The 18,675-nt window shown below is 47.0% G+C and overlaps 1 protein-coding gene and 1 non-coding gene across 3 annotated transcripts in view; both read right to left on the bottom strand.

Annotated features, from left to right (window-relative positions):
• The window catches only part of Slit3 (slit guidance ligand 3), a 587,044-nt gene that overhangs the window by 479,971 nt on the left and 88,398 nt on the right, over nt 1–18,675 (bottom strand). The window lies entirely within an intron of this gene.
• Nucleotides 14,273–14,409, bottom strand: LOC115032697. Its single transcript, XR_003838325.1, has one exon. It is a non-coding gene; the product is annotated as a small nucleolar RNA SNORA17 (small nucleolar RNA).

Raw genomic sequence — 18,675 nt, 5'->3', positions numbered from 1 at the left:
ATTATTATGTAATAGCAAACCATGTCTCTAGCAGGATACCTGAGAGGGCTGAATGGTTTAGCTTCTGCAAACAGCTTTGCAGAGTCTCTCCAGGGTTCAATAAACGGTAGCAGTTACAGCTACTGTTATTATCATTAAGAGCTCAAAGATACGGATTGATTTTTCCATCACAGACGACTGTATCAGTCAGCAAGGCAGTAACAAATGAGCCCCACAGTCTCCCTGGGCTAACATTTAACACTCTGCACTCACAAGAATGCCTTTCCTCTTCTGTGACACCACAGGGGAAAACATGGTCACCGAAGTTGCCGTGTCAAGAGAGGGAAGAAGGTAGGAGTGGGTGGGGGGAGGGACTGAAGGCAGGAGGGACCATGGCATCTCACAACCCTCTGACCCTATAGTGACTCACAAAACTGCTGCTGCCATCCTATTGGCCTTCACTAGTCACATGACCCAAAGGAAGCTGGGAATATACTGGAAATTTTGGATACCCGGTAGGGACTCTTCCTAATAACCAACGTTGCTTTGTCTTTTTTCCTTTGTTAACTCATTCATTCATCCCTTCCTGTTTTCTTTCTTTTTTAAAAAATGTTAATGCAGAGTGCTTACTACACACAGATATATGCTAGATAGATACTTTATACTTAGTCTTTTGAGCAACTTTTGACATTGAGGCACAAGAGAGCTTAGGTAGAGCCCCATACTTTACACATGAGGCTTAAGCTTTTGGACCCTCTGTCATGCTGCTGTCATGACTTTGCTGCTTGGGTCACAGGAGGCTCCTCGATAACCCCCAAAGGGAACCAATAACAAGATCCATCTGCCTGTGCTAGAGTTGGAGAAACTGAGTCAGAGAGCAGACTAAGAAACTGACCCTGGCCATGCCTGTTCACAGTCTTGCTCTCATGTTTCAGAAGACGCTGAGGGTCTCTCAGGCTGGAGCATCTTTTAGGAAACTGTATCCTTGTTTCTCTCAGACCTGATGAGTTTTCCATTCAGAACAGCCCTGTGTGTTCTCAGCTCTTACTGGCAGTTTTGGGTACCCGAGTGGGTGTCCTGTGTTAAGGTCTGAAGAACTCTGGGGCTTTTTTGAGATCTTTCCTTACACAGATTAACTTAAAGAGAAATTAAGCACCAAGCCCCCCTCCCCAACAATAACTCCCTTGGACTTTCCTGCACCTCATATTGGACCAATTTTCCTCCAATTTCACGGCTGTTAGGGAAATGCTGAGCACATCAATGGCTGCAGACTACTTGCCTCTGACTGTAGCCCCTGCTGCCGCCATGTGCTCAACTATCACTGCATCCAAAAGACTTGGATTTGGGGAGGAAAAGAGGGGGCATGGTTCCCATCTACATAGCTGCACCGGAGACCTTTGGGCTCTCAGAGAATGAGATGGGCACCAGGAAGCTTTGGCTACAGCACTGCTGCCTCTCAGGTCTAAGTCACCTTTGCTCAGAACAATGCAGATGAAACAGAAGCTGGAATCAGCAGGCTGCTTTATAAATGACCAAAGTCGTGAGCACCGTGGGAGAAGGATCAGTGGGTAAAATGCTGCACAAGCATAGAGACCTGAATTCTGTTCCCCAGTCCCTATGTAAGCAAGCCAAGCATGGTGGCTTATGCCTGTGACTCTACACTGGGGTTACAGAGAGAAGCAGATCTTAAGGACTTAGTAGTCAGCCAGCGTAACTGAAGAGCAAGCTAGATGGAAAGACCCTGTCCCTGAACAATGAAACCAACAGCTTGGCAGTGGTGGTGTACGCTTTTAATGCCAAGGGCAGAGGCAGGTGGACCACTGAGTTTAAGGCCAGCCTGATACAGAATGAGTTCCAGGACGCTACACAGAGAAACTCTGTCTCAAAAACACCAAACAACTGCCTAACCAACACAACAAAGCACACTGCACGCATGCGCGCACACACCACATACATCTACACCTGTACCACATACACATATTCATACACGTTTTTAAAGAAAGAGAAATAAAGAGTGGGCTCCCTGGAGGCCCTATGTGGAATTCCATGGAAATTAGTAGTTAAAGGCTCAGACTCCAGAAAAACATAGGAAAGAACACACATACATTATCATGAAAACACACATGTGCATCATCATCACAGCAGGAAGCATGGCAGCATGCAGGCAGACACGGTGCTGGAGAAGGAGCTGAGAGTTCTGCATCTGGATCTGAAGGCAGCCAGGAGAGACTGGCATCTGCAGGCAGACAGGGGAAGCTCTTTTCTGTAATGGGTAGAACCTGAGCATAGGAGGAGACCTCCAAAGCCCACCCTCATGGTCCCCCAGCAAGGCTACACCTCCTAACAGTACCACCCCCTATGGGTCAAGTGTATACAAGCCACCATACGCACAGACACGCACACACAGGCACACACACAGAGCCAGGGACATCAAGTCTAGGCAGTCATTTCACTTCATCACGGCCCTCAGATCTTCCCAGCGACTTCTGTATCCTACATGTCGTAATGGGGCCAAACACTCTGCAGCTCCGTAGGCTCAAGCATGCTCTCTGAATTCCCTCTGAGAAACTTCCAAGTGCAGCTTGTCTTGTCTCACAGTGCTGCACAGGCCGCTCCTCTCAGTGTGGGATGCTCTTTGCCCTGCTCCTAGGGTGGTAGCTGTGGAGATATTAAATGGCCAAGTCCATGAAATTACCTAAAGACGGAGGAAGACGAGATACACCTATGGAGAGGAGGCGAGGCATGAGAAGAGGGAAGAAGCTTGTACATTCTAGATACTTTGGGATTTCTTGTACCCAACAAAGGGAAGATGGTGAGGAGAGGAAGGTGGAGGGCAGGGGGCAGACTCAAATGAGCTAAGTTGTATCTGCCTGGGTTTGTCTACATAGAGATGCTACATAGATAACCACCCATGCAGATCTGAGTTTGTATCCAGTGGCGTTAAAGGTCACGATTGTGGATTTGGTCTTCGTGGTAGAGGGTGATAAGAAGGCTGGAGTCTGGACATTCCTGAGACTGAATGACGAGGAACGCCTGTGTGGTAGGAGGAAAACAAGTAGAGCTGTGGGGACAAAGGGGGAAGGACAGAAAGGGGAGATCCAGAGACAGAGAGCAGAATACTGAACTTAGCAGTGAGATGCTCACTGGAGATGTGAGATCAAAGCTTGGTCCAGAGATGGGCATGTGCTGTTAGCTGGGATGGTTCAAGGAAAGAGGAGGAGAAGAAAATAAAGAAAAGAAATAACATTAAGACATTTTCTGTATGGGAAATGAAGAATGGCTGTGAAGAGGTGATATATTAGAATCAAGAAAGGAGTTCTGCTACTTTAAGTTGTTTTTTTTTTAAATGGTGAAAGCTGTGACACTTTCACATGTGAATAAGAATGACCCAGAAGACAGTAAGCTGATGATATAGAAGATGCAGGAACTTTTTTTTTAGGTGCTTGACACACATAAAGAATACCCATGTCACCGCTACAGACTGTGGCACAATACTGCCCAAGCACCTTTGCACTGGCTTTTCCACTCCTCACTGTGAAAACCCTCAAGGCTCTGTCAACCAAGATCCCAGAGGGGCACAATCACCAAGTGACTAAAACACTTGACTGCATGCTGGTGACACCACAGTGAGAGACTGGCAATGAGGCTATGCCTTTTGAGCTGTGTAGCTAGGTGGGGCAAAGAGGAAACATCTGAAGAGAGATGGTGGTGTCAGGCTTCTGTACCGCTTAAGACATTCTCAGGGAGAACAACACAGTCAGAGATGCAGAAAAGGCCTAACACTCAAGTGTGTGTGTGTGTCTGTGTGTGTACTTCTGTGTGTGTCTGTGTCAGTGTCTGCGTGTCTGTGTTTGTGTGAGTGTATGTGTGAGTCTGTGTGAGTATATATGTGTCTGTGTGAGTGTATGTATGTCTGTGTTTGTGTGAGTATATGTGTGTGTGTCTGTGTGAGTGTGTCTGTGTGTACACTGGGGACAGGGAAGGGAGACCAGGAATTCCTTGGACCTTAACCCTGTTCTGCAGAGGCTTGTTTTGTTGAGACATTAAGCATGACACAAACAGCCCATGGTTAATGTCAAGTCATTTCTACTAGAAAGTAGGAAGAAAACACTTTGGGCAGTTATGAGGGTTATTTTTTTCTACTTAAAAATCCCTCAAACAAGTCAAGAAAGTTGGTTCTACACATGATGACATGTGTATGGGCCACCACAGATTCCAAATTCTCTCTGGGTTACTCTTAGCCTTTTCTTGGAGCCTCAAACCCCTTCAACCCACACAGGTAGGGAACTGACAGATGTAAATTGAAAGAGAAATACTACAGTTGGCTGATGTCAGAGAGGGCAGGTGCAACTCAGCACAAAATTTCTCCAAGTGCACTGCTTCAAATGCTCCTATTTGAACCCACTGGCCTTTTCTTTTTGTTCTGAGTAAGTTCAAAGTAAGAAGAGGGGGTGGGGTGCTGGGTAAAGTCCTGACAGCCAAAGATTCCAACCCTCCCAGCTTGTGAATGACAAACTCCTCCTTCATTTCTGTTCTAAACACTCTCGCCACAGAAGATCTGTTAATTATGGTGTAAGGCTCTGTGTTTAGCCAGGCATTTAGAGAGATATCTACAAACCTAGCAACAGGGGAAAATAAAGATCTTAAGCCCTCTAAGGCACGAGCCCAAGAATGCAAAGTAATTATCTGTGACCAAATCTCATCTATAACTAATTAGAGTTTTACTTTCTCGCAGCATTTCCTCCCTGGTCCACGTCCAAGAATTTCTTATTATTTTATTCCTAGAAAAGGGAAATACCTGGATATTATTAGAAGTATTGGATGGGAAGGGAACAGGGCAAGAAAGAGAAAGGGGGACTTTTCTGATTGTATTATTACTTTGATGCAATCGGGTCTTCCTTAGATTATTCGCCCTTCTGAGTGTTTTTCCAGCATGGGATAGACTTCTCAAGCCCTGGCTATTGCATTTGAACAGTTTGAGAGCTCTGCTCATCCTGCTCACCCCGCTCACCCCCATCTCTGGTGAGCAGTTCCACATCCCAACCAAGGCTGCAAGTTCCCATCCAAACTTGTTGGCGTCCCAAACTGAATCCCAGATGTTCACTTAGTGAAAAATAAATGAATGGCCCAAGCTGTGGCCTGCAACAGTGATCCTCATAAACAGATTCCAGGTGTGTTGGCCTCAGGACCACTGTCTTTCCCGCTCTCCTTTACACACACACTACCACCACCACCACCACCACCACCATCAAAATCAATGCTGTCAAGAAAAGAACCTAGCACCATCCCCAGATGTAAATCTGGTGTACAATGGGCACAGCTGGCTGCCTCACTTAAATGACATATTTTCAGTTTATAGACAGAAGTAAAGGGCTCTCAAGGCATGCGCATATCTATCTATCTATCTATCTATCTATCTATCTATCTATCTATCTATCTATCTCTCTCTCTCTCTCTCTCTCTCTCTCTCTCTCTATATATATATATATATATATATATATATATAGTCCAACTGGCAGCCCTATTCACTGGTCACCTTAGCTGCCTCTTGTGTTTTCCATTCTCTATCATGTGAATGTCCTTGTCCCTCCAAATTCACATCCTGAAATCCTAACTTCCAAATGGGAGGTTATCAGAAGGAGAGGTCTCTGACAGATGGTTCTCCATGATGGTGGAGTGCTTGGGAATGGCATTTGTGACCTTATGAAAATAGACCGCAAGCACTACCTGCCCTTCCACTACTTAACGACATAGCTGGATGTCACTTGCCAGTGAACTCATCTGCTGCCTGTCCCTCAGAATGATGAGAAAAAACTTCCTCTTGTTTGTAAGTCACTCAAGACCATGGCATTGTGTTGCATTGGTCCACATGGACTAAGACACTGTGCAACTCACTTTACTGGAAGTTTATCAAGCTCCTACTTTTCATCCATCAAACAGTGCAGTAAGTAAAAGAGGGTGATGGCAAAACCTATATTCCCATTGAAACAGAAAATCTCAAATCATTCAATTGCATACTAAATAAGAAGCCGTGTTGATTGAGAACCTATTCAGTGTTGTGCTCTGAGACACCAAATCCAGCAATATCGCTTTCTAAAGGGACTTGCAGTTTGGTTAGAAAGGCAAATAGATCTGCTGAAGATGGAGAGCAGATGTGACCTGTGCCAAGAAGGAGATCCAGAGAGCTGGGACAAGGAAGTTACACTGCCATGTCCAATCTGTGGCACACAGGACCCATCAACCCAGCTAGGTATGGATGTGACCCAATAATGGAGGTGACAACTTCCTATTGTCCAAAAGGACTGGGCACTCCTGCTTATTGCTAGGCATTTTCTCTCTCTCCCTCAGTGATGCAGATATAGGCCAGATTAGAGCAGATTAAAAGTAAATAAAAGCAGGTTTATTAAGAGGCAGCTCTCGAGTAGGCTCACTGATCTCACAGATAGAGGTCATTGAAGTCACACATCCAGGGTAGACCAAGGGGGTTTTATAGAGCTTAGGCAAGGAGTGATGATGTGCGAGCTAGGAACTGGGATGGTTCTCAGACACAATCAAAATCTGAGTCCCTGGGTGGGCACTCACCAGTGGGTTGCCAGAAGCATAGGGGTGAGGAGTGATGACGTGTTAGCTCGGAGTTTTCTCCAAGTGGGTGGGGAATTTTTTTTTTTCTGCATGGGTGGAGTTGGGGGAAGGAGGGCAGATGAAGTTTCCCAGCTTGTGCAGGGGACGAGCAGGGGTACCAGCCTAACACGTATGACTTCATAGAGGAGGAATCTCTGACTAACATCTGGAAAGGAAAGGAGGAATGAACCAAGGAATAGAGAATGGAGGCGTGTAGAAGCATGAGGTCAGAAACATCAAGAGGTAATGTTCTAGAAACAATACCCTTGTTATATGAGAGGGAAAGATGGAGGATGTCTGAGGACTGGAGGAGGAGGGGGGGGTTTGAAGTACTTGTAACCCTGAATGGTAAGATCAAGAAATATGAATTACAAGTCAAGTTATAAAATTGGGCAATGGCTTGTACTGTAAAAGTAAAGAAAGAGGGAGGGGCTATCTGGAGGTGAGGGGACATAAGAAGGAACCAATCGTTGAAGGACAGGAAAAGAAAAAAGGGTAGGGCCTTCCAGGCTCAGAGGATGATGGGGACCAAGATATAGTCAAATGATGTTGATAATTATACACACAGTATAGGCCTGACATGCCCTAAAGAGACCAGGAATGTGATGGCCAACTTTGATTGCTAACTTTACTCCATATGGTATCAATTAAAACCTGAAGATCTAGATTTGCCTTTGAATGTTCTTCACTGGATCATGTGAGATGGCAAGACTCATCCTAAATCTAGGCCACACCTCCCAGTAGTTCACATAAAAGGACATAGAACGAGGAATTTTTGCTTTTTGCCTGCTTGCCCTCAGTCTTAAAGGCATCTATCCTGTTGCCTGACTGTTGTAGAAATTTTTAATTGAAATCCAGGGTTTCTACCCTCCCTTTGATCATTCAGTCACCAGATTAAAACACACACACACACACACACACACACACACACACACACACACACACACACACACTTTATTCTTTACAACAAGCCTCAAACAGCACAAGAACTGGGCAGATATCTATCCTCTATGTTATGAGAATCTACTTTCCTAACCATACCCTTGGTTTATTACTCACTGTGTTTCATCTGGGCTGCTATTAACTCCAATCAGCCAGCCCTCGGGGCCATGTTTTCTTCACCCAAACCATGACCCAAATATGAGGGAAAAGAACACATACTTCATAAGCCTCTGAGGCTTGGGGGATGCTTGGGTAGAAGGAAGAGCTGACCTATCTCACCACAGGAGAGAAAGGGGATGTAGAGGTGAAAGCTGCCTTAGGACTTTCTCTTCTATTCTTATCTCCTTCATCCCATTTCCCACTAGTTGCTACAGCAACTGTCCCCATGTTACATCATTACTTTGTTCGAAATCCCCAGTGACACTCAGTTCACGCAGAATAAGGATCAAAATTCTTACCAAGCATCTCCACGTGTTCTTCCCATCTCCCAACCCAGATTTCCCCACAGTTCATCTCATCATGCCCACACCTTCTCATAAACCATGCCTCTTTGCATCCTTCCCTGGGTATCTTCCCTACTTTCTCTTTCAGGCCAACAACAATCCTTCTTGTATTATAATAGGTGACATCTTTTATGTTATTCAGAAATCTGTTCAAATTTCCCTTTCTCCCAGAAACATTCCTTTCCTACCCATTGCAACTACAGATCCAGCCCTGCACCCTCTGACCTACTCCCCTGCTTCACTGGCTACATAGACACACACACACACACACACACACACACACACACACACACACTATCTCTCTCTCTCTCTCTTTCTCTCTGACAATAAAATAAGAGTAAGTGAACAAGAAGTGAAGCAAAACGTGCAGAACAGGTGAAGGCCTTGTCAAGCCAGTGTCAAGAGAACTAAGCCATGGACACAGAATCTACCATGTGCCACTTGGTGCAACTGAGTAAATTCTGTCTCCTCATCACTTAAAAGGAAAAAGCACAAACTCCTAGCAAGAGCCAATATGTTGAGCCTCCTTCAAAAGGGAGAAGACAAAAGTATGAAGTTTGTTCCTCAGTCATGGCAGAGACAGTGGTACCCAATGACTGGGCACAAGGAAGGTGCTCCGGAAGGCAGTGGTTATAAAAGGCCACTGAAGAGCCTGAAAGAGATTAGGGGTACGAAGCAAAAGAGAGTCTAGGAACCTCAAAGGAGGAAGTGGGGACAACCTGGCTGGTCTGCAAACTGGAAAGGGGTTCATGACATCACAGAGGAGCAATGGAGCCCAATAGGGGAAGGGAGCCAATTTCTATAGAAGGGATGGAGTGGGAATAAGAGGCCTGTGTATCACCCAATATTTAATAAGGAGTCCCTGTGGTATTAAAGTTGTGGAATGAGGGACATGTGTGGCCAGGGCTTTTCCTTTTGGATATCCCACCCCACATCCAGATGGACATGGTCACTTCCTCTATCTTGAATCTGTTCTTCCATGTCAGCAGAAGGCTCTACTCTGTTCTGTGTTATTCCCATGTGCCCCATTGGTAGGTGCTTGGAGGTCAGCCTCATGCCTTGACTTGAAACCAGGCCTTTCTCCTCATTCTGCTGCTATGCCTAGTCCTGGCTGCTTCTGCATTGTGCAAATGGGTTCCTCTGGTCTCCTCACCTCTGGTCCCACTCCCCAGCCTCTCACTCAGTTTGTAAAGTTATACTTTCAATTGTAGACAGCCCCCTGCAATTTAAACCTCCTTATGTTCTTTTCCTAGTGAAAATCCTTCAGCAGCTCCCACAAACCCTAAAATCTGCAAGTTCTATACCACATGTCCTCTGCTCTCAGTCCTGGCGAACCCCACTTAGCACGTGAACTTATTCTGCCTTATCATTTTCTCTGAGTTTACAAATGTTCCTATGTCTGGAATATTCTTCTCTCCCAATTCATTCACTTCTGTGCATTAGTTAGGTCTTGGTTGAAAGGACACCGTGTGTAAAATGGTCACCAGACTCTTCTCTCGGCTCTCAGTATGTGATCATTTTTTAAAAACTTTATTGCTATTACCAGCAAAAATTTCTGTAAAGACAGCCAGGCAGTAACCACTTTAGGCTTTGCAGGCTCCGTGCTGTCAGCCATGACTACTCGGCTCTGCCCATGAAGCATGAAAGCAGTTATAGGCGATATGTAAATATGCATGCCTGAGTTTGAATAAAACTTTATTTAAACAGCACACAGCATGCTGGGTTTGTCTCCCAGGCTGCAGTTTGCAGCTCTCCTTCATCTCTGTCCACCGATGGCACGTGAGCAAGGGAGAGAAGCTTGAACGAATATGAATTGATGAACGCTACAGACACCACAGTTCTTGTATTTAAGAACTCCCAGGTTCACACTCATGAACAAGAAAATGTCTTTTCTTGATCTCTCATGTTTAAATATTAATAGCCATATTTGTTGAGTACTGGTCTTAAAGGCGTTATAATCATTAATCTATTTCACTTTTAAAACGGAGAGACATGGAATCATATAATCAGAGAAAGGAAACAAAATATATGTTGTATGTTCTCTCTTAAGTGTGGAATCTAGCCAGTCTCTGTGTGTGTGTGTGTCTGTGTGTGTGTGTGTGTGTACAAAACACTAGTACTCAAGCTTCATAATGTTATGACCCGTTAATACAGTTCCTCATGTTTGGTGACACCCCCAACCATGAAACTATTTTCGTGCTGCCTCATAACTATAATTTTGCTACTGTTATGAATTATAATGTAAATATCTGTGTCTTCCCATGATTGTGACCCATAGGTTGAGAAGGGCTGATTAAACGACTGTACAGGCGAGTTCACTATAACATGAGGAGACAGCTGAGCACAGGGGGATTATGAGGAGGGGACAGATGCAGGTGATGGACCTGAGTTAGGAACATGGAGATGAAACTTAATTGTTGCTCTAGTTCTAGCTGGTATCTAGTTCAAATCCATCATGGATTTTTTTTGTGTGTGTGTGTGATGAATAAATACATAAAATACATTTGATACTAAGAGTGTAAAATTTGATGTAAATCCCTGTAGCTTTTATCCTGAATGCTTACTCTGTATACAAGTTTGTTGCCTTGTATAGATTTTGGCTTAGGTTAATTTTGGTGGGTAGTATTTTTACCTATTTTCTTTCAGGACTTTTAAATAATATAGTTTGCTTATAAAATCTGATCAAAATGAGGGAGAGAGGAACTACAAACTACTATTGTTTTTAGTTTACACAGGAAGAAACCTCAGAGAGTTTCCTCACAGGTAGGCTTAAGCCTGGCCTTAGAGCAGTGGTTCTCTCAACCTGTGGGTCGGGGCCCCTTTGGCAAACCTCTATCTCCAAAGAAAATATTTACATAATCCATAGCAGTAGAAAGATTACAGTTACAAAGTAGCAGCTAAATAGTTTTTTGGTTGGAGGTCATCTCAGGAGAAACGACTTAAGGACCACAGCATCAGAAAGGCTGAGAGCCACTGCCCTAGAGGCACTTCAGGTGCTTGGAACTAGCTCCTTGGCTGGGCTGTTCCCACAGGACTTCATGGCTAGCCTTTTCTGGCTTGGCCCATGAGCCAGGACCTCAGCCTGGGGTAGGACACCTGTGCAAACCTGCCTTACTCACCCTGGAGAGTCACCCATCTCCAGGGTGATGCTGCAGCCTCTGTCCACTGGGTTCATCTCTGCCTGCCCCCCCCCCTGCCTCTGAGTTCCATTCCACCACTTCTTCCTTCTCATCCCCACCCCACAAGCAGGGGCAGCTCTACCCAGCTGCCCAGGTGAGGTGCAGAGCCCATTTCCCCAAGATGCATCTAGTGAGGAACATGGCGAATTCTCCCACTCTCCTCACTCTCAGGATCCCAGGGCCAGCTCTTCTGCCTGCCATGGACGGCAAGGGATGGATTTGGGGGGGGGGAGGGTCCTCTCCCTGGAAGTGCCACTCGCAGCAGACAAGAGGCAAGACTGGCTGTCCTGCCCTCATGTCTTTAGGGCTAGCTCACCTGCAACCCCTACATCAAGGGGCCAGTTCTACTGGCATGAGAACTGGAAAGCCAGCCCTCTAAGGAACATCTGATACCAGAAAACCTCATCCCAAAAGTCAGTGGACAATAGATTGTATCCAAAAGTTTCAAAGCTTGAGAAAAATCTGACAGATGAGCAGTGTTATGACTGAAGCAGTAGCAGGCTCAGCAGCCTTCCGACAGAGATTTAGCCAATTATAGAAAACACTTCCTTTGGCCTGAAAGCTGGCCATTGAATCAGCCGTGGGGTAGAGAAGGCTGTAACGCTAACCCCCAAAGGGCCACTCTTCACTCCAAGGCCGGATTTCATCTTTAATTCGTAGATGGTTATCTGAAGTATGCTACTGAGAGGGTGGGAGGGCTCCCAACAAAAGCAGATCTCTCACTGAGGAGCTGGAGGCAGCTTTGGTCTGAACCTGTCCTTTTCTCGCCTTCTGTCACATGGTCTGGGCTCTCTAGCCTGAACTCCAAGGCCACGGCAGGTCACCGAGAAGGTCTAAGTGTGACTTACTTGTATGACTGAGTCCTGCTGTGGCAAGGGTCATGGCTTGGTCATTAGTAGCTTCTTAACCTTCTATGTATGTATGTTGTGTTGCAGATAAAAAGACTAAGAATTTGAGCCGCCACCATCACCTGGAAGTCCAGCTACCAACGCACGTGGAAACTATCCATGGAGACCCCAGGTTCAGTCTGCAGCATGGCCACATAGTTATTCTTCACTAAAATAACATCTGGCTTTCATTCTTTAATGACAACTCATTTGGACAAGACTTTGAGTAGTTGTTGTTTTTTTTTTTGGTTTTTTTTTTTTTTTTTTTTGTGAGCCCAGGGTATAAGGGGAACTGGTATAGGGACAAGCTCTTTGTAAACAAGAAAATTTCTGTTTCTTTTTATGAAAAGACTGTAGATCTCTGAGGAATGCAAAAAAAGCAAAAACAAACAAACCAAAAAAAAAAACCCAAACAAACAAACAAACCCTTTTCATTTGTTCTTTGCAAGTTTCACATCATGCACCCGATCCCACTCATCTTCCCATCCCCTCATACCCACCCTCCACCCCGGCAACCTTCTCCCAGCAGAGAACCAAGGAAAAATAAAATCTCCTTGTGGAAGCTTGTGAAACAGTATGTCCCACAGTATGCCCTTTTGTCCACACATTTTGGTGCTAACTGTTCATTGCAATGGCTTGTTAGTTTCCTAAGAGGCCTCAGGCTTCTGCTACTCCATCCTCACCAGGGCTCCTCTCAGACATCCTGTTGTTGCTCTGTGTCATGGAAACTCTGCAGTCTTGGATGGGTAGAACCCACCCTTCATGCCTCTGGAGGCAGAGGTTCGTTGGTGGGGTACAAGTTGGGTTGGGCCAATTCAAAGCCCCCGATCTTGGTCTGAGAGGTATCTGAGATGGTTAGCCTACTGGCTTTCCTATTCTCATGCCCTTGGGGCAGGTTCACCAGCAACCCCCATCCCCCACCCTGAATGCAGGGACAGTTCTACCCTGATGCCCAGGTGAGGTGCAGAGCCCGCTCCCTCAAGTTGCATCTACTGAGGGACATGGCCAGTTCTCCCACTCTCCTCGACCTCAGGACCCCAGGGTCAGCTCTTCTGCCTGCCATGGATGGCAAGGCATGGGGGTCTGGGGGAGGTCTGCCCCTTGTAATTCCATCGCTTAGCAGATGCCCCTGTCATCAGGGCCAGCTCTACTGTGCTGCCCAGGTGAGGTGCAGGATCTGCTTGCAGCAGGTGAGGGGCCAGACTAGCTCTCCTGCCGGCCACTAATGGTGAAGGCAAGAGGCAGGAAAGGGGATCTCTCCCTGCCTACCACCACCACCACACAGCAGACAAGAGGCAGGACTGGCTCTCCCATACTCATGCCCTCAAGCCAGCTCACTGGAAACTCCTGCAGTGTGTGGGGCTCTGCACTCCCAAGCACTATTGCTGGCTAGGGACGACGTCAGCTCTCCTGTTCCCATTCCTTCAGGTCCAGCTCTCCCAGGATGCCAAGGTGATGGGTGGTGCCAGCTTTGTGTCCCTGGGGGGCAGCCTAAACCAGTGATGTTCACCTGGCCATTGGTGGTAACAGACCCCTGCTGTTGCAGGTCCATGATGCCAGAAGTGACGCCCAGTGGCAGCACAGGCCAGGACTCCACCATGGTTCTGGTGGTATCAGCTACTTGAATCAGGCTGTTCCTCACCACTCCAGTTCTGCCTCCCTTCATTGTGCCACATCCTTCTGTTTCTCAACAACTTACTTGCTCCGCTCAGTGGTACCCAGGGTCTCTGAATGCTTGGGATTGTCTCAGGTGTGGTCTCAGGAGTGCTATGATCTGCTTGTGTATTATGGTGCCTGGCAGGGGTCATATCAGACATGGTCTACACACGCCCCCAGGCCTTCATTTGAAGCATGGGGACTAGTCATCTCAGGCTAGCTCCATGTTTGAGCCCCATGGCGCCTGTCTGGTGGTTGTCTCAGGCTTGCTCCTCACCCAGCTGCCCAAGTGGCCCCCTGTGATGGTTGTCTGTTTCAGGCTCACTCCTACTGGGACCTGTAGTCTCAGGCAGGATTCTTCTAGTCTCTGGCTTGCTCCCCATTTTGGAGCAAGCTATGCCTAGTGCCAGACTAGTGGTGGTCTCAAGTTAACTCCCTGTCTGGGCCCCCTGGAGCTGGACTGATGGTCATCTCAGGCTTGCTTTCCTTTCTTTTTTTTCCAGGAAGTGTTAGGTTACTATTCATTCAGATGTTCATAAGTCAAAGCAGAGCACAGACATAGCCTCACTTCTTTCTGCCACCTATTGACACACATGTCACACAGCAGCTACACAAGCAACACAACACACCTCCAGGGGCAGGGCAGTATACTTTTTTTTTCTCTGAGGTACAACCATGCCCCCCCAAACCTTCTGCGTGCTAAAAGCATTATACAAGTTTACTGAACAAATGAACCCGTGAATGGAACATGGTCTGGAAGGTGGACCTGGCACCTACCTGAGGGCACAGCTCCTTCAGAATAAATCCAGAATATCACCCACAGTCAGAAAGAAAGTGAAGATTACAAGCTGAGCTACAAAAAAGGGAAGATTACAAGCTGAGCCACAGGGTAAAGAATGCTTAAAACAAAACAGCCATGATCCCTTACTGGGGATGGAAGGAAGCGATGTTACTGTGTCTCATTCTTCAGCCAAGTATTTTGTAAAGAAGTGACGCTTCAGCATGGACCTGCCCCAAGCCTGCCTACTGCACAGTGGAATGGGAAAGGCTTTAGAAGGTTCAAAGAGCAGAGAAGGCACCGAGGAGTGGTGTTGCCTCTGGACTGACTTGGAGGTCCGTCGATTCATAAGCCATGCTCCATTCTACCACAGGCCATTTGCATGTGCTCTGTGTGTATACCCTTAAGCCTTTACACAATGTTTTTAATACCCGCATCACTACCTCAGGAAAGTTCTCCCCAACCAGCACTCCTACCACATCAAATCAAACCCAGGATGCCTTCTGGCAGCTAGGCCTCCCCACATGGTGCTTGTTACAACTGTTATTTTCCATTCATTCCTTTGGACTCTTTGATCAACAACCCTCTGCACTGTCCAATACACTATGCACTGACCACATGTGGTGGCTACTTAAGTTAACTCAAATGAAATAAAATCTCTAATTCATCCCTTTGGCTACGCTGGCCACATCTTCAGTCCTCAATAGCTACACATGGTGAGTGGCAATTATACTGGACTGGCTACCCCTCGAACTGTAGAAAGTTCTGTCAGACAGTGGTGCACTCCGTAAAGACAAGATGCTCAAGTGCATGGATCAGGAGACTAACATTTCCTGTGGTGAAGGAAGTTTTATTAATGCGAGCGAAGCGACGTGAGTCGGCGCTACACAAGAGTCTCCTAGAACAGAATTATCCTCAGATGTGAGGCTTGTAATGGTTGAGTGGAAGAGGCAATATTGATGTTGGGCTTTGAAGATTGGATAGGAGTTTGGCAGCAGAGAAGTATAGTGTTAAAAATAGAACAGTGTCTGAGCAGTGCCATGGTTGCAACAGAGAGCACTGTCCTAGTTTCTCATTCATTGCTCTGATAGAATAACCTGGCAAAAAATAACTTTAAGGGACAATGTGTCCATTTTGCTTTCAAAACCAGGTTACAGTCCATCAGGGGTGGAAGTTAGGGCAGGTTCTTGACAATAAATCTAGATTCAAGAGCAGAGGGAGAATGAATGCCTACTGTTCATCCTCCTTTCCTGTTCTTATACAGCATAGGATGCAGTGCTAGGGAATGACTCCACCCACAGTGGGTCTTCCAACATCCAACAGAGTAATTAAGACAACCCCCCCTTAGATATGCCCTTAAGACACCCTCATCTGAACAATCCTTCACTGAGAATCCGACTTCCCAGGTGCCTCTAGATTGTGTCTAATTGACAGCTACAACCAACCAGCACAAGTGCCATTGAGGGGACTCATGAGTGCCACGTAAATGGACGGAAGGAAGACCTGGTATGGCAAGCTAAGGTAGCTAGATTTAACTTACCTGCAACTTCAGAAAAGAATATTGTGCACCTGCTATCGGCCGATGTTACGAGGCCCCATCTCACACGTGTGACATCCTTGGGGTGTGACTCCTGCAATGACCCTCACTTATAAATAAAAACATGGCTTCCTATGGGTCATATGGGGTCGAGTGAGCTGAGTAAGCTGCCACAAAGCCACACAGCCGAGAAGTGGTAACACTGTGGTCAGTGACGTGGAGCTCTGAAGGCAGACGGAACACAGTTGGCCTGGATCACCCGCCCTAAGCACAGGCTGGAGCTAATGAAAGTAGACACAGAATTAGTGTTTGCTCTGAGGAAACGCCTTGAGCTGCAAAGAAGATGGAAGGAAAGGAGAGAGGCAGCAATGTTGCAACCCTCTTGTAACAGCTGTCACATAAAGACTAACGGAGGTTACTAAGTGGCTCACAGAGCTTGGTCTTTTTCTCTAGCTTTTGGGAGGCCATGATGCAAAGATACTCTAGTCTGAACCAATCAGGCAGACAGCTGACTAACCAAGCCAGCCAGAGCTGTTCAGTTTCCCGGTATAGCTCTGTCAGCCAGTGATCTGGAGACCAGCATCACTGGCATCGGACAGAAGGGTGTGGGAAATGCATGATGGACTGGAGAGATGGTTCCCTTGCCTTGCAGGCCCAGGGACTTGAAATCAATCCCCAGAATACATGTGAAAGAGGGAGGGGATGGCTCAGTGGTGTGTGCTTGTAGTCCCAGTGCTGAGAGAGAGGGGGAGGGAGAGAATGGGGGAGAGAGAGACAGAGACAGAGAGAGGATCCACTCAGAATTCACTGGCCTGAGAGCCTAAACTAATCTAGCCTACATGGTGAGCTCTGCATGGCAAGTTCCAAGCTAAAAAGAGACCTTGTAAGATAAGACGAAAGGGAGAAGGAAATATGCATGTGCGTGCGTGCGTGCGTGCGTGCGTGCGTGCGTGCGTGGGAGACTTGGAGTTGTCCTCTGTTCTCCATGGGTACGCATGCACATATACACAAATACTCAGGCCATGTCTCAGCTGCACTGGATCTGTCTGTCAACCACATCTCCAGGTGACTCATGTGAACGTTTGGGATTTCGGGTTAGAGCCACTGCGGACAGACTGTTTAGTTCCGGTTGTGCATCTACTGGTTCTCTGAGCTCAGGCAATGATTGAAGCTTTCTAGGCCTCCATTCTTCATCTGGGTAAATGGGAAGGAAGAGAGCTACTGCGCTGGGCAGTTCTGAGGCGTCCTTGTGCATATGGAAGTAGTTAGCACAGGCGTGCAGCTGCTAAGTGTTGAGTTGATGCTAGTGATGGTTATTGAAAACATGGTGCTCAAAGCCAGAGGCAGAATAATGGTCCACTTGGCTACTCTTTAGGTAACAAGCCATTCATAAAGGGATGAAATCAGTAAAAATTAAGAGGAGAGGAGGCTTCCGCTAATGCAGGATCCTCTCCAGGAACAGTGATTTATCTCCCCATGCTCGGGAGCCTCCAGCCCTCGGAGCACCAGAACTACATCTGGCCCACCCTCATGGACTGCAGTTCAGGACAGTAAGATTAGGCTCAGAGCCAACATCAATAGTGAAACAGGCTCCAATCACTCTTCCGATAAGATCAGCAAACATAAGGGCTGCAGCCTTAGGACCCATTCCCTGAGGACAGGGGCATTAAGGAAGAGTGTCTCTGCAGGCCTGCCTGGCAGAGGCTCAGGACCAGAAGAACTGGGAAAGAAAGACCACCCCAGAGCACCACTGACCCCCACCCCCAGTAGAGGTGCTGGCACATACTGCAGAGACCCAGGAGCAGGGGCAGCAAGATTCTGGGGAGCCTCCCACACCATGGCACTAGCTCCCTGATTTACAAGTTTTAGCTGATTTAATCCTCCCCCCAACTCTGTACAAGGTCCAGACCCCATCAGTTCATCAATAGCTGAGAAAAGCCAAGGCTCTGAGAGCTGAAGACACTACCCACAATTCATAATGCTACTTAATGGCATACACGGTGTTCTTCCTGACATCTGTATTTTTTTCTTATTGGATATTTTCTTTATTTACATTTCAAATGTTTTCCCCTTCCCAGACCTCCCCTCCGGAACCCCCTATGCCACCCCCCCTCCCCCTGCCTCTATGAGGGTGCTCCCCCACCTACCCATTCCTGTCCTCCCACCCTGGCATTGCCCTACACTGGGGCATCAAACAGCCACAGGACCAAGGCCTCTCCTCCCACTGATGTCCAACAAGGCCATCCTCTGTCACATATGCAGCCAGAGCCATGGGTTACTCCATGTGTTGTACCCTTTGGTTGGTGGTCCAGTTCCAGGGAGCTCAGGGGGGGAGGGGCTGGCCTATTGATACTGATGCTCCCTCCATGGGGTTGCAAACCCCCTTAGCTCCTCAGTCCCTTCTCCAACTCCTCCATCTGGGACCCCACGCTCAGTCCAATGGTTGGCTACCAGCATCTGCCTTTGTATTTGTCAGGCTCTGTCAGAGCCTCTCAGGAGACAATGATATCAGGCACATACTTTCCAGCCAGCAAGTACTTTCCAGCCTCCACAATAGTGTCCGGGGTTTGGTGACTGTATATGGGATGGCTAA

The sequence above is a fragment of the Mus caroli genome, chromosome 11 (genome assembly GCF_900094665.2).
Source record: "Mus caroli chromosome 11, CAROLI_EIJ_v1.1, whole genome shotgun sequence".
NCBI classification, from domain to species: domain Eukaryota; kingdom Metazoa; phylum Chordata; class Mammalia; order Rodentia; family Muridae; genus Mus; species Mus caroli.
Note: the sequence above shows the minus strand (reverse complement) of the source record. Positions and strands in the feature narration are given on the sequence as shown.